Raw genomic sequence first — 13,718 nt, 5'->3', positions numbered from 1 at the left:
GCTGACTCACAGCTCATCTGTATGGATGCTCAGATTGAGACTCGCTCTCAGAGAAGCACCGCATCCTCGACGCGGTGTTGGTTGTCTGACAACATAAAAGGAGGGGGAAACGGCAAACACGGGGTGAGGAAAATTCCCATCAGTCACGTCCTTTTTTCCGGAACTATCAGTGATCTCTTTCTCTCTTGGTAAAGTTATGACTCGAATGAATGCATTCAAGTCATAACTTTGCAACAACAACAAAAAAAAAAGACTGATGGAGTTACACCACCAAACAATACGAAATGGCAATGTGCTTATTTTTATACTTTAAGTGACGTCCATGTGAAGTTTATTATGACAACAGCGATCTCCATGGAATACATCATTCGTCAAATTCAATGGAAAAGGGAGAGAATTTCTGAAACGTGATAATGTCACCTTTTGACTCCTCCCGTCGCTCTTTTCTCTGCAACATAATGAACGTAAGGAAACCCCTCTTTAATTCTTCGGGCTCTGAATGCGTGCACGGTTCAGGTGGTTGCACACTGGTGAAAACCTTTTAATGGAACATTACAACGCTTTGTATCACACTACAATACAGTGACCCAGTTCCACACACACACACACACACACACACACACACACACAGTAGAGCCATGGCGGCAGCAGTCTTCTTCCGTTAAATCAATGCAGCCAGACAGTGAGTCGGGAGATGGGCGAAATGAGACAGCAGAGGAATAACAAACTCGCAAAACATGTTCACATGCTGCCCTAGAAGGATATCGTCACATCCTCTAAACTGATCTGTGCTGCACATGATTCCGCCTCCATGTGAACGTCTCACACTCGATCACTTGATCTTTAGCTTGATTATAGATCATGGATTTCACTCGGCACAGACATTACTATGAGGCGTTCGAGATAAGATCAAATTGAGAGGTAGTCGGACACAGACAGATGTACAGGACAGTGTGCACTTTCCTCTGACTTTCCTAACAGATAAGGTAACTTTTCATCCCATTCTGCTGAGTCAGCATTCTGCATTCATGACCCTGGGACTCAGGTGCAGATGAATTGCGCAGCTAGTACGCATTTGTGAATCTCTGTAGTACGCACATGGCCCTTGGTCTTGCACTACATTCCTCATGCTCCTGTCAGCCTTCCCTGAAACACACCACAGAGCAAAACCGAGAGAAAGAGGTAGGACATCAAGTCAGCAGAGACTTCAGTCATGTATCCAAAGTCAGTTGGGCCGAGACTACAGGAGTTTTAAAATTTAAAAGTAAAATATGTGAACTCCTGTCGTCTGAGCCCAGCTTTAGATAATGTGAGGAGGGAGGAGTGACACAAGTAAACATGCTCATGTGTGGGTCCTTTTGCACACATGTTTGCATATGTTAAAGCTGCGTTCCCATCCTCCCTCATGTCCATGGAAGGAAACAGACAATCAGCTCAGCGAGGACATGATGCAAATATGTTCCTACATCAGTGTGCAAACATGTGCACATTATACTGCACCTCATCAGATGGCGAATGAAAACCTTTTCTATTATGAGATGCTGCGTGTGTGTCTCTCTCTCTCTCTGCACTTTAACAAGCCAAAGTGACCTAGACCATCTTGTCATCCACTGTTAATTACATCGCACTCATCACGGCTACTCGTGTGTGTGTGTGTGTGTGTGTGTGTGTGTGTGTGTGTGTGTGTGTGTGTGTGTGTGTGTGTGTGTGTGGGGAGTATCCGGTTGCTTCAGCAGCACCATTGGTGCACAACTTATGAGTGTGTATCTATTCTTGGGTGATTAGATGAAGACTTTGGACCTTCTACAGTCTATTATGTAAGCGTCGATAGCACGTTATTGTAAGATACACGTTACTTTCTAAAAGATGAATAAGTTTGAATAAAAAGCAAAGATCTTATGTTCAAATATAAAAAAAATTTTAAAGATTGGGTTGTTTTTTTTACAACCTACCAAAACAGCAACAACCACTATTTATTAGGTCAAAATTTATCTCGCTATATAAAAATATATTATGCCTTGAAACTACAGAATATATTTAAGCAAATCTTTGGTGTTGTTAAACAGACTGCCCTGCACTCAATATTTATACAACTTTTTTACTATATATAAAAGAAACTACTTTTTTGGGAGGATAACACAAAACCAACCGTTGTGGTTTGCCGGCCTACCATCGTCACTATAGAGTTCGTGCTCTCTGTCTTTGTTAAGCAGCATTATATGTGATAACCTTTTAATCAATGAATCATTAGTCGCGTAGTTGTGAATCCCATGTGTCATTATTAAAAAGTGTTTTCGTTACAGTGAAAGTTGAAGCATTCTGTGTGAATACAGAGAAAAGAGTGACAGTGGTGTGCAATTAAAAAGAGTGCAGAGAAAATGAGGTGCAACAATAGGGACAGGAAACTGTGTGTATCTGTATGCATTCAGTATGTATCTAATGTCTGTTTAGGTCAATTTTCTTTTCTTTTTCATGTCTAGTTTGGCAATTTTTTAAACTACTCTATGAATTTTTTTTTTTGTTCTGTTTTTCGAATAGGACTCGTGTACCCAAAAGCTTATCGAAGGCCGAGCTGAAATGAGACGGTCTGGTCTGGTCTTCGGAGGATATTTGTATTTGCGTCACCTGCCTGTCGTGCCCTCACTGCTGCATCATCAGCTACTTTGAGCTACTGCACTTACTGCAAGTCGGCTAGCTCGTTAGCTTCGTCACTGATGAAGCCTGAGATTCGGCTGGCCTCCCCACCCGTTGGATCCTTCTTTGCTCGGCCGCGTTTGGATGAGCCTTCGAAATGGGACAGCCTAGTTGTGACACTCTGGCCCCTCAGGATACAGCTAAAGATTCACAAACTACACTGAAACCACGTTCTGAACCGTCTGAACCAGCAATGTTGTTGAATTGGCTGCTTCTAATTTGAACAAACACATTCCTACTCAGTTAAGATTATTTTCCGTGACTTAACTTAATTGAAATAGATGAGATGCAATCAAGCAGTTGGATGCCGGGCGTATTTGAAGGCAGTCGAGCATTTGCAGTTTTTATTTGAAGCTGCTGACAGCCAGGTCAGATAACATGACCTTTTGACTCTTTCCTTCCACGGACTCCAAAGGTCAGGCAGATTATAGGAGAGCCTTGTGGAGGTGTAGCCAGGAGCACTGGCGCAAACAGGATGTCTTCGGCTGTAGACATCTACATCATAGATCACTACAGCATGTTGAAATTTGAGGGTTATTGATTGAAGTTGACAGAGGGCCGGAGCGGAGCAGCTCTGAATGACGAACTCAACCGTCGTGAAGAAAAGAAAAGGAAAGGAGGAAAAGTGGCCAGGACAGACTTTTCCCCCTTTCCCCGTCTTCTCGATGTGTCTGACTGTAATCTGCCATATTACAATGTGCGCAGTGTGTCGCAGCTGCAGGCTGTAGCCGCTCTATGAAATGCGCTTCTGCAAAAAAGAAAGGCAATACTGTCCGCGGAGGCCTTGTCGACATGGCTGCCTGTGGGGGCATAAATGCAGGGTTGAAAGTAGCCAGCAGGCGTAAACATATCATGTCTGCAAATGACACTCTGGTTCTCACTATGCTGTCTGGTTGGCACGAGAACTAGACCGTCCCCTCCGTGGCGATGCGTCTGCTTCTGCTTATCCGTATATGTAACTTAATGTACGTCCACGTATACGATTGACCGCGGCAAGCGTGTGTCAATTACTGTATTGCACGCCTGTGCATGGGCACTGGCACTGTACACATGTGCTTGGAAGTTGACACTGGAGCTATGAGCCTCATATGTTTGTCATATATATTTGAAACCCCTGCAGCAGCGGTCACGTTTTGACAGAGGATTTGTTTTGCTGGAAACACACACGTCCTGGGGGGACATAAATCATTGGAGTCCAGCAACACTTTCACACCCCAGTGTTGATTTTGTATGAAAAAGCTTTAAAGGATCAACATTGTGTGTTTTGTTTGCATGTCTTTGGCAGTGCTATGTTCCAATGCAAGTCAAGTCTATAGAAATGGCCAACTACACCTATTGCTCAAGCATTCGTGTGTTTGTGTGTTTGTGTGCTTGCGTGCGTGCGTGCGTGTGCGTGTGTGTGGGTGTGTGCAATTACGAGCTTGATAAAGTATTTCACAGTCGCCAGCTATCTGTGGCAAGGTTACCAGACTCTCTCTCCCTCCCTCCCTCATTGCTCAGCAGGCTGAGACCAGTTCTTGCTTATCACCCGCCAGTTGCTTTTTGCTGCGACTGCTTTATACGTGTGAAGGAGCGATATCTGCCGTCCTGTCATCTTCTGCCTATAGATTGAGACCACCACATTCACAGCTGTGACCACCAACATCCCCGTCATCGTCCTCGTCATCCCCAGTATCAGCAGCAACATCGTGACTGTAACAAATTCCATGTTCATTTCCTTATCAAATTTCTGCCGGATCCTGTTCGCACCAGCAAGAGTTAATGTTGTTTGTGTGGAGTGGAGGAGCACTTTCTGACCCCAGAGGTAAAGGAGGCACTCTATTAATACCTCAATCCAGGCACAATAAGTGGAAATATGGGCCATCGTGCCGGCAGAAATCACTTACAGTAGATCTGCTAGCATTAACAGGCACGCCCATCAGATAACAGGCCACTGGAAAAGGACAACAACTTCGCAAAAGAGGAGGGGCCGTCGGGAGTAGGCTGCTGTAGAGCAGCGACACAGAGGGAAACCAGCGGCGACCTCAGGGGAGAGACGCGTGACCTTTCCAAAGGAAGTGACACATCAGCGAGGGAAAGTCATCGTGTCACACTGGTTCCTCTGTGGATGCTCAGCCAGACTCAGCTGGTTTGATCCGCAGCAGCAGCAGCGTTTGCATGAGGCAGAGTAACCAGCCCAGTCGGCTCTGACTGCACTCGAGAACAATATTGGTTATTGTTGCGTGTCCGTGAAGAAATGTCAAAGCCAGCAAGCCAGTCGGAGAAGGACCCGAGGGCCGGCGGTGGGGAGGCTGGCCGACCAGCCCGGAAACAATGGACTCACTGTGATGAGGCCACTGATGAGAACAAAAGTGAAATTTTCATTGAGCTATAACTTCTATCTTCCACATTCCCGTGACTTCTCACCAAGCCACACGCCCCAACAAGCGAGAACAGTTGGCTTTTTTTTTTTTAAATCAGGTGGAATAACAAGAATCAGGATGCCTGATTCATCTAGTGATTTGTTTTCAAGTACATCCATCCCTCTCGCACAGATCTTTCAACCCGAGTACCTTGAATATCTTTACCAGAAGCCAATCAGAGTCAATGTGGTCCCTTTATATGCCGCATCCTTCAGGTCATAATGTTTGCATGCGCCCACTTGCTGTTCCATTTCGGCAGGCGTGGGGAACAACAGAGGGAACCACATGCAGAGTGTGGTCTTAGTGGCGTAACAGTCAGCTGTGTGGGTGAACCTGAAATGTGTTTTTGTCCACTGAAATTCTTTATTTGAAGTCAGCAGGTACATCCCACTTAATTAGCGACACAACAGAAATCAATACATTTGGCCATCGTTGGTCTGTGTTGGTTTCACAAATGATTTTCCCCCCAGACAGTCTCATATTAAATTAGTCAACCAAACATAAAGCAGACGGCTAGTTGTCTTGTTTAATTATGAAGATTTATAAAATCGCCTCTCTGTAGAGGGGGGTTCAAAAAGTTGCACAACAACAATATCATACAGAATGCTAAGACATCTTTAACATTCACCCTGTATTTAAACATCCATGTCTCCAGCCAGTTTGCCGTGAAAAAGGAGTGAAGTGAGGAGGAGCTGTTAGCACATGGCGAGCAGAGAGGGAACTGGCCAGAAGACGACTGCCTCTGATGCGTGTCACACATTCCTCTCTGGCCCACACACGGTGACGATGAGCGACGCTCTTTGCCGCTCCCACTGCTGCAGCTCTCCTGATATGGAGGGAAAGGACAGGCGCTGCCAAGACCTGACTCAGTTTGATGAAATGAGAGAGGCCTTTAAGCCTATCTTTCTTTCTTTTTCTTTTTTTTTTTTTTCACTGGGCAGCCGTTCCAAATGATTAAAATGAGTCACAGAACTGGAACAGACCAGACTCGGCCGCCCTTGTCCTAACATGACGCTTGTGTGTAGGCCCATGTGTCTTTCGTGAAAAACGTTGATAACAGTTTGGGACAGAGAAAGAAAAACAAAGACGACTATTTGAAATTCATGATCTAGTTATAACTCCAAAGAAAATCCAAAACAAAATGGCGACAAAGTGACTGAAGAGATGTGACACGCCTTTGACCACAACAGGAAAAGGGGGTATCGTGGGATTCTTAAACTAGAGAAAAAGCACATGGTACACTGCAGATTCAAAACCACGTGGGAGGCAGAGCTGTGAGTGAGCATGTGTGTGCAGTCAGATGCTGGAGTAGTAGGAGGCAGCATGGGTGGAACTCGTAAGGGTGGGGCACCATCCCCTTTCTCCTACTGGCTGAATCCAGTCGGCTAAAGCGATTAGCCACAGCCCAAAGGCAGGAACCTCATGACTCGGGGAGGGGTCCCCCCCTTACAAGGGGACGGAGACCCGGACGAGGGGACGCGACAGAAACTGAGTGAATTCACTCACGATCTTCTCACGTCGTCTCAAATGATAAACGAGAGACGAGCCGGGGTTTTATTCATATTTTGATAGATAGATAGATAGATAGATGGGTACAAAAATAGAACTTGCCGTAGGTGGTTTGCCTGTTGTGTAATGCCGCTCTGATGTCACACAGCCAACTCAAATCTCATCAACATTTCAGCAGCTCTCACTTTGATATGATTAACATCTTTTGTGGCTTTCATCAAATTGTCAATTGGACAATGATGCTGCCAGGGGACAAAGTGGACACACAGCTCAGCCTCGTGTTGTGTGTTTCTGTGTGTGTGTGTGTGTGTGTGTGTGTGTGTGTGTGTGTGTGTGTGTGTGTGTGTGTGTGTGTGTGTGTGTGCGTGCGCCTTTTCCTTGTTTAGCCACCTGGTCGCTCCTATCCATCTCTGCCGGATTCAGACAGCAGCTCGGGTGAAGGGCCATGTTGTTTACATGTCAGTCCAACACTAGGAGGGTGCACGGGTTTGGGGGGAAATGCCCACCGGTCCCAGTCCGGTGTGGACCAGACAGATTCTGGAACATGAGCTGGAGGCCCAAGATACCTAGCAATGAATTCGAGGGCCAGGAAATGTAAGTCTTGTCAAGTGCGTTATGTTATACCTGAGATATTAATAAGATGTTAGATTGGAAATTTGTCATAAATATCAAATATAATTTAATTGTGGATCTAAATATCTTAATCCCCTGCGAAAAAAATGTGTTCTTGAAGGCCATTAAACCTCTGAACGAATTTGATAAATAACTCATTTCTCAGGTAGGACCCAACTAATAAGTGTAAAGGAGAAAAAAAGACAAGATATTTTTGTTTTACCACTTAAAATCTTTTCTCTATACAGCAAAGAGGTTGTCAGCCATGAGATTATGGGGCACAAAACCCATTACTCTGCAATTTGGGCTTTTGTCAACCCTTTCCAATCAAGCTGCCGCCGCGGGGTGGTTCGTAATGTCAGCTCATTTATAGACTAATCAGAATCTCGGTCCTATTTCGAGCAAGGCCAAAGAGAAGTTTCTTATGTCCTCTCCTCACCATAAAGAGTGTTTATATCTTGACTGTGCAACAGCAGATCTAAAGGCCACACACGAGTATAAACTCAAAATAGTCAGGACAACATTCATGCTGCCTCAGGCCCATCAACATGAGTTCTTGGAAACACTTACTCAGCAGCTTTTAATGCAGTAGCATGCATGAAAGAGTTTGTGTTAAAATAAAGATTTTTTGATACTGAAAACTGAAATATGGTGTTTTCATAAGAGATAAGGGGAAAAAAATACAGCTTTACCGCAGTTCTTTCTTCTCGTAGCTCCCCAGTTGATAAGGTCGGAGCTTTTCAGCAAGGGCCACCCCTAACCCACTAACAAAACCCCTTCAAGACTCCTAAACACACGTGTACTTACCCCACTTGTGTGGATAAGGCCACCATGCTATTTTTGAAGTGACTCAGCTATCACCTCCAGGGTGTTACAGAGAGATCTGGGTTAGAAGAGAAGGCACATGTGATGTTTGGAACCTGCTGTGTACACAACACTGGGCGATGGCCCATGGAAACCATTCTGACCGCATACAAACAAACTGTTGACCCACAAAACCGGCAGTTGACAGTTGAAAGAGGACATTAGACAAAAATCGTTTTCATTATAAGCACTGACATATCTGCATCACACATATATGTGGAAGTAGATGTATCAACGTAGTTCTGCATTGAAGTTAAAATAGAAGTGAAGTCGTGCAGAAGGCAAAATGGGTTGCAGAGAGAGAGAGAGACAGAACTTTGTGTAAAATAATAAATACAATTGTATCACAAACTAAAATCGATCAGGCATCATCTATTTCTGAAACAGAAGGCTGTCCTCGATGTTTGCTCTCCAGTTATTATTTGCCTGGCAGGAATGTGCGTCCAGTGGGGAGGAGAGCAGGGGTGGAACAAGTGCAGAGATTGAGGCAGAGCAGAGATGGGGTGAGGGGTTCGGAGGAAGGATGAGGAGGAGGCGACACGTTGGCTGTTTGAAAGGCAAAGGGGTGAAATAACAGTGAGGAGTGACTGGAGGGGCTTGGACACGCTGCCCACCAGACAGCCCGCCCTCTGCAGGGCCCCGCTGCACCTGTTGTTTTTCAAGGATGAGACACAGGAGGAGGGGGGTGGGGTGGGGTGGGAGGAGGGGGGGGGGGGGGGTGTATTTGCTCCCTGTGACTCAGGAGAATCTGAGCAGGCACCGCGAGGGAGCAAGCTGAGCAGGAACTTTACAAAAAGACCCCAGAGCGGAGGTGGGGTGGGGGCTGTGCTATGAGTCAGCCGCGGCTAAAAAAGGAAACCGAGCAACGTCCCTCTCGGGACCAGCGGTGTAAAATAAGACAAGTGGTGAAACAGCACTCTTCAGCCTCTGCGCCTTGAAACTGAACATAAGGTGACCTAGGACTTTGGGGAGGGAGTTGCATAAGGAGCAAATCAAGTTTCACCTTGTATAATCTTAATAATCACCTTGCCACATGCGGTTAGATACACAAATACACTACTTATAAGGCTTTTGCCATGAAAAGCGACATTGACTTTAACTTACCTCATTGTCTTAAACTATATTTAGCTCCTCATGCGCCAAAGCATCACTAAGAAGCACTGATCAGACCTTTGCATCTGAGGAAATTGGTAAAAAAAAAAAAGCTTTCATGTTTTAGGCTCTTTCCGATTTGGAATAAGTTGCCTTTACATATCCGTCCTCCGTCATCTTTTGGCTTATTCGAAAATGTTTTATTATATTATCTTAAAACCGTTTGCGTATTTTTTCAGTAATGTTATCACTGTCTCTATTTTCGTTGATTATTAATAGCTCGATCCTCTTTCTTTTCTTCTGATTGTGTCTAATCTAAAGACGTAACTGCTAATTTACTGTCTGTTTATTATGTTTTGTCATTGAGTTAGTTCTGTCTGTACTCTGGGTTTTTTTTTTTGTTTTTGCAATGGTAGAGTTCCTTTTCGATTGTTCTGTTTCCCATTTGGACGTGTTCGGGACGCCCTCAATAACGAGATGATGCGTCTCAACATTAACAAATAATACATTTCTGCCAATTTGTGACCCTCTTAATCACCTGGAATCCCAATTTCAAAGGCGTGATGACATTTAGTCTGCCCCCCTGCATGTGTGCCCCCAGATAAGATGTCTGATTGAATGAATTAGTGAAGGGTATTTCACAGTAGATACTATATATAGACCCTGGAGAAATGCACAGCTATTATGCAGACATATAATCAATTCACCTTTTAACAAGGTATTAACTGCAACATCTTGTGGGTTTTGTCTGGCGGCATTCCAGCGTCTTTTTTTGGGCCTACAACAGAATTTCACTCTATGCACTATGTCCTGGGTGAACAACAGGAGAGGCAGCGTGGTGGAGATGTCTCCCATTCCTCCCCTCGAGGGCCCAGAATAGAGCAGAGCGCCCGGCATTGCTCGCGCCAGTGAGGAAATGCAGTAATCTGAGTTGTGTGGTATGCAACTTCACTTCATGTATGTGTGGTTCTCTTAAAACCTAGAGACGACGTTGGCCCTGTCACGCCGACTTTGTTTGTTTTTTTCTCTCCGGGCCCATGTCATGCAGAGTGCCCAAAGTCATCAGTCCTCCCGACATGGATATGATAAGCAATACCAACTAGTGTGATCTTGCTGCAGTCATCAAAACAGTTCTGGCCTCTGCAGATCTTTTCAAACACACCCAGGGATTAGGTTGAGGCTCAAGAGGGAAACTTAAAGTTACAGCCGTGGAGCACACAGCTCATATCATACCTACACAACTCTATTGCTGCAACTGACGTCACTCTCCACTGTGCACTGATCTTGTTTTTGCACAACACTGTTGGCTCAGTTACCACGGCCACTTCAGGGGCCGGATTTACTCAGCGTCTCCTCCTGTATCTCACAGGTCAGTTCAGGGATAAATATTGCCTAACACAAACCGTATTTCCCTTCGGACTATCAAAATGACACCATGAATTATCGTCAGTGTCTTCAACCTGACCATTTCCTTTCACTTCGTCTATTTTAGCGGTTGCCAGTTCTCCAGCGGGCGCGAAAAGAGCTGCGAGCTGGGCAGGACTTTTCCCAGTGGTTGTAACTGCAATGTGTTGAACTTATGGTGCACATCATTTGCATAAATGCCAGTCGAGGGGACTGGAGTGTGTGTGCATGTGCGTGTGTGTGAGAAGGATGGTCGGAGGTGGAATGCTGACCATGCTGGGACTGTGGTATGGCTGGGTTGGAAGTCCTGGCATGGGAACATAGCACAGTGTCACTCTGCCGATCAGGTTCCTGTCTTTCTAAACATGGAGGGTCCCTCTAACAGCCCATACAGCTCCACTGAGGATATTGAAAAGGATTTTCAATTAGCGCTATCATCAGAAATTAGACTCGGCCCATGTGTCAACACCATTATGGTACGGATAGCCACAGCCAAGTTCCTTACTTTCTTTAAAAAACAAACCCCCCCAAAAGTTCAGTTTGTTTTTTTCATGAACTGGCTAATTATGGGCTATTTTGCGTCCATAACATGTCTTCTTTCCGACTTGTGAGAAAAAAATGTCCAAAGCGCACAATTGGGTGTTTATGTGTCGACTGTTGATTAGAATTGAATAGATACGATCAATTGGCGTTTTTTTCAAAAAAAATTTTTTCATAGGCCGAGCTAGAAATCTCCGATATCATTTATCAACCATAGCCTGATTTATATAACATTTTAGTCCTGAAAACATGGTAAAGAATTATACTTTTTTATAGCTGTTGATTAATCGAGTGATGCAAAAATAACAACATTTCATCTGTGAAAACCTGTGTCTGTAATACGTCAACAAAATGAAACACAAATTTTGAACCTGGTTTTATCCAATGCTCAGATTGATGTCCTGGAAATGAATGCAAATAAGCACATTTCAAATGAGATATTTCTTCATTTGCATATGTAAATATAAGAAAAGGTATAATACAAAAATAGCAGCTTTAAGTTTGTAATCCACTAAGGAACTTTCATGATGATATTTGTTACTTTAGCCTATTCACCTGTAGTGTCTTGCTTAAATTCAGGTTCCCTCTGTACTGAATACAAAGCGCATAGTTTCAAGCATCGTGTCTTGCCAAGCTATTCTCCCTTTCCCCTACTGTCCAATGTGGTGCATTCAGCGGAGGTAAACAACCTGTTCCTGGCAAGGTCAAGAAAAAAACAGTGCGGCTCTCGGAGACGAAAAAGCAGCAGCCTCTGCTGTCAGCCTCTTCGTGCAGGAGTGCTTCAAACTGGAATGCATCAGCTGCCGTGAAAGATCGTGGAGAAAAGTCCTTGAAAAAATCACAACAACAAGAACATGGCTGCCCACCTCTCTGAGAAAAAAACTGGAGAGTCGGAGCACACGTGAAGAGGTGACTGCAGAGCTGCTGCTGCTGCTGTGAGTGCGAGTGAATAGGGATGATGGAAAAGTTCATGACCTCTGTTCTCTGATGCACTTTCCTACAGGATGTATTCACTACAACAACTGCCGACACATCTTATAAAATCATACCTGATTCTCCACAAAAAAAGCAATTGCTTATTGTCTGTTTGACCTTCACGGTGCAGAATGACGTGTGCAGACACTGGCAGGCTGTTTTCACATTCAGTCGTAGGAGGGAGAAAGATTCTCTGTTTACTACTTGTGATCCAAGATGCAAGTTACACAAGTGTCATGTAAACTTGTCGCCGACACACACTATAGACACACTAAGACAACTTGTGTGCAGTCATAAAGCCTGAGATTGGCTCATATATAATATATAAAGCTTAATAGGTGAGCAATGTTGCAGATGGGTTTGTGTGGGTGAGACGGTGACCTTGAAGAGGCTGTGATGAGGGAGCTGGGAAAGAGAAGCACAGAAAGACTATGAGTTTGTGATGAGAGCCTGTGGAGTGCAATAGGGTTTATTTGGCAGCGAGGGTATCATTTGGTTTGAGACTGGCTGCTGGAAAAGAAGGAAAGGAACAAACTGAAAAAAAATATTGCACAAACTGGTTACATGTGTTTACCAATAAACGTGGTGGAAAAATGTAGCAACTGCTTCAGAAACACACAAAAGAAACAAAAAAAATAACGTACATGAATCTATTTTATTTTATTCTTGTGGAAATAAAATGTGTGTCTGGGGAATGATAACTTTCCTTACCCCCTCTTCAAGGGGCCAAGTAGTATAACCTGTGCAACGTGTTTTATGGGACTGAATTTAAAAGACATTTCTCCTGTAAGCTGACATGCACACGAGGATATTGTATTCATCTGGCTTTGATAAAACATATCAGTCAGGAACGAGAAATTGTTCTCAGATTCATGTATTTGGTCTCAGATTCCTTCTATAACCCCTGTCTGTGGATCCGTCCCTGCATAACATTTGTCAGATTTGTAGTAATGTTGGTTGTTCCATTGTTTTCCAGGAATGTGTGGGCTCACAAAGACGCTGAGCTCTGTGCCTCAGTGTGTGTGTGTGTGTGTGTATGTGTGTGTGTGTGTGTCAGTGTGTGTGTGTGTGTGTGTGTGCGTGCATGCATGCGTGCGTGTATATCCTATTATGTCACAGTGATGATGTGACAAGTGTACAGGGGCCTCAGTCCAAATCACCCCATCCATGCTGAACGTGCCTGGTCACAGCACGCTGCCGAGAACCACTGGATCACAGCGGCTTCTGGGCAGTGGGATTAGCTGGTGAGAGGAAACAGCTGAGGCCTGTCCAGTGTCAGCACTTGCTAAAACACACTCCCACTGCACACGCATACATGCACGCAGCCCCAATCTATGCTCTCCCTCGATAATCCCCTCCTCCTTTTTTTTCTTCTTTTTTTCAATCCGCAGGGGTCAGACACCCACAAAGGCCTGGGCCCACAAAAGGGCACTGAGGGGAGGAGGAGGGGGGACAAAAGCAAACTGAAGTGCCTGGTCAAAGCTGACAGGGCTGCTGAGTCATCACTGATGCTGCTTCAAACTCGTCATTTACCAAAAAAAAAAAAACTCCCAGTGAAGTTGATGAGCTGTGACATTGTGGCCAGCTTGGGTAAAGGTTCTCCACATTTACTGCAGGTTTCCGCGT

Source organism: Scophthalmus maximus, chromosome 19, assembly GCF_022379125.1.
Source record: "Scophthalmus maximus strain ysfricsl-2021 chromosome 19, ASM2237912v1, whole genome shotgun sequence".
Taxonomy (NCBI): Eukaryota; Metazoa; Chordata; class Actinopteri; order Pleuronectiformes; family Scophthalmidae; genus Scophthalmus; species Scophthalmus maximus.
Note: the sequence above shows the minus strand (reverse complement) of the source record.